Genomic DNA, 2700 nt, shown 5'->3' with positions numbered 1-2700 from the left:
AAACCATGATGATCCTCTGGAGGACACTTGTCCTAAGCCACTTTGACTATTGCTCTCAGCTATGGTCACCAACCAGTGTCAAATTAATCTCAGAACTTGAGGCAATCCAACGAAGCTACACGAAGAAGATAGCCTCTATGCAGCATATAAGCTATTGGGAAAGACTCAAGAGATTAAGACTCTATTCCTTAGAGCGTAGGCGAGAAAGATATGCCATAATATACATCTGGAAGATCCTCGAAGGAATTGTCCCAAACTTTGGCATTGAAAGTTACACAAATAAAAGAACTGGACGCCATTGCATAGTGCCAAGGACTCCAAATTTGCCATTAAGATGTAGGACAAGATACTGCATTAGCCTGGACTTCAGAGGTCCACAGCTCTTTAATATCCTCCCGAAGGACCTGCATGGGGTGGATGTGGGTGTCTTCAAAATAAAGCTGGACCTCTTCCTGTCAAGTGTCCCAGATGAACCAACTTCGCGGCAGGAGGTGCAGAGGAGGGCAGCTGCATCAAACTCTCTCATGCACCAAATGTCAATTCCGTGAAGTAAAATTATGTAGCAACACCAAATGGTGGTGCCCCAGCATGGCCACAGCTCATGAGCTGAAACTAGATAAAATGAAAATGAAATGAAAATGATACACACACACACACACACACACACACACACACACACACACACACACACACACACACACACACACACACACACACACACACACAAACACATTGTATAAACATACATATAGATAGATACATACACAGATATATATGTCCCAGGTATGCGCATATGTATTTGACACAACACTATCTATTCAATAAAAATCAGATTTCATTTAAAATGGTAACTTAGTGAATCGTTAAGCTAATCGATCGATACGTACCAGAGTGATGTAAAAACTTCGATCATTGTCATAAATTATAAAAGACTCGGAGTCCTTCATTCAGCAAGGCACCGGTCCAAATGACTTAAGCCTGTATAAAAATTTAAAAAATACATAAAGATGTAAAAACAAAAATTTGCTATCTTTTGATTTGCGAACATATAATGGCTGACCACGAATTAAAATATACTGAAAGGAAGACTAATAAATCAAAGTGAAAGATAATCATAATCGTTAATTATCGTTCGTAATCGGCAATAAAATGAAACTACAATGGAGACGATGTAAGAAAATGGTAATTGTAAAATCCGATTTTCTTTAAAACGTGTTCGATTTGTTTTATTAATTATTATTCTTTTAGTATCTTTTGAAAATTCTTAAACTGTACCATAATAATTACGTAGGGTAGTTAATGTCTAATGTATTTGATAAATGATGTGAATACGTTAACTTTTTGTGTGAAAATGACGTCAGGTAAACAGCTGATAATTTCTAAAGAGAATGTTTGAAGAGATTCCATGCATGGTACTATATTTACTTTCTATGAAACTCCATATTTCTTTCTGCTCTTGTGTTCCTGTGTTCGTATGTGGCATAACATCGTCGGGATCTATGAACTGAATGCTGTGAAACTAAAAGAAATATAGTTTCATTTTATTGAGTTTTCGCCATTGACTATGATTGCCAATTATAGTCGATTATTACCGATTATTGCCGATTATTACCGATTATTGTCGATTATTATCGAGCGTGCGATTTTCTTATTCATCGATCCATTGATCTTCATTTCAATTTGTTTTCTTTGGCGGTCTGCCATTATATGTTCATAATTCGAAAGATAACCGAAAAAGTTTGTTGAATCAGGGCTGACGTGGATGCAAGACAAGAAAAAAACATCAAAAATAAATATAGGCGTAGGAGTGTGATAAGTAGCTTGCTTACCAACCACATGGTTCTGGGTTCAGTCCCACTGCGTGGCACCTTGGTCAAGTGTCTTCTACTATAGCCTCGGGCCGACCAAAGCCTTGTGAGTGGATTTGGTAGACGGAAACTGGAAGAAGCCCGTCGTATATGTATATATATATATATATATATATATATGTATGTGTGTGTTTGTCCCTCCAGCATTGCTTGACAACCGATGCTGGTGTGTTTACGTCCCCGTAACTTAGCGGTTCGGCAAAAGGGACCGATAAAATAAGTACTAGGCTTACAATGAATAAACTTTGGGGTCGATTTGCTCGACTATAAAGGCGGTGCTCCAGCATGGCCGCAGTCAAATGACTGAAACAAGTAAAAGAGTAAGAGTATACATTAAACTAATGAGATTTACATTATTTACATTTGACTGATATTTGTCCTCATCTTGTTTGTTGTTGACACAAAATTTCAGCTGATATACCCTCCAGCCTTCATCAGGTGTCTTGGGGAAATTTCAAACCTGGGTTCTCATTGCTAAGCTATTTTTCGATGTTGTTATTATTATTCAGGTCACTGCCCTGGAATCGAATTCGGAATATTGAGGTTAGTAGCCCGCGCTCTTAACCACTACGCCATATGCCTGTAGGTAACTGTGGATTGAATTTTAAGGCTTATAAATCTAATATTCTCCTATCCTTCCTTAATACCGGTTCCCATATGTTGTTCATATTTGCACTCGGTCTGCTTAGGAGGTTGTTGTGTCCTAGCGTATGTGCTGTTCTTTTAGTTTTCGTATTTTCCTGTGGTGTTCGGCATAATGGTTAAAAAAATTTGAAAATCATACACGATTAGGTGAAAAGCGCTTTATATGATTTATAAAACGTGACATTAA

At 37.7% G+C, this 2700-nt stretch overlaps 1 long non-coding RNA gene across 3 annotated transcripts in view; it reads right to left on the bottom strand.

The window, feature by feature from the left end:
• Positions 1-2700, bottom strand: part of LOC128249592 (uncharacterized) — a 50448-nt gene that overhangs the window by 22036 nt on the left and 25712 nt on the right. For 2 of the 3 annotated variants that reach the window (XR_008265696.1, XR_008265698.1), the window contains exon 2: positions 888-978. This is a non-coding gene — a long non-coding RNA (uncharacterized LOC128249592). Of the gene's footprint in view, positions 1-887; positions 979-1425; positions 1545-2700 lie in introns of those variants that run through there. The other variant, XR_008265697.1, reaches the window with a different exon arrangement.

This window comes from Octopus bimaculoides, chromosome 16, assembly GCF_001194135.2.
Source record: "Octopus bimaculoides isolate UCB-OBI-ISO-001 chromosome 16, ASM119413v2, whole genome shotgun sequence".
Classification (NCBI taxonomy): Eukaryota; Metazoa; Mollusca; class Cephalopoda; order Octopoda; family Octopodidae; genus Octopus; species Octopus bimaculoides.
This window is presented reverse-complemented; position numbering and strand designations above follow the sequence as displayed.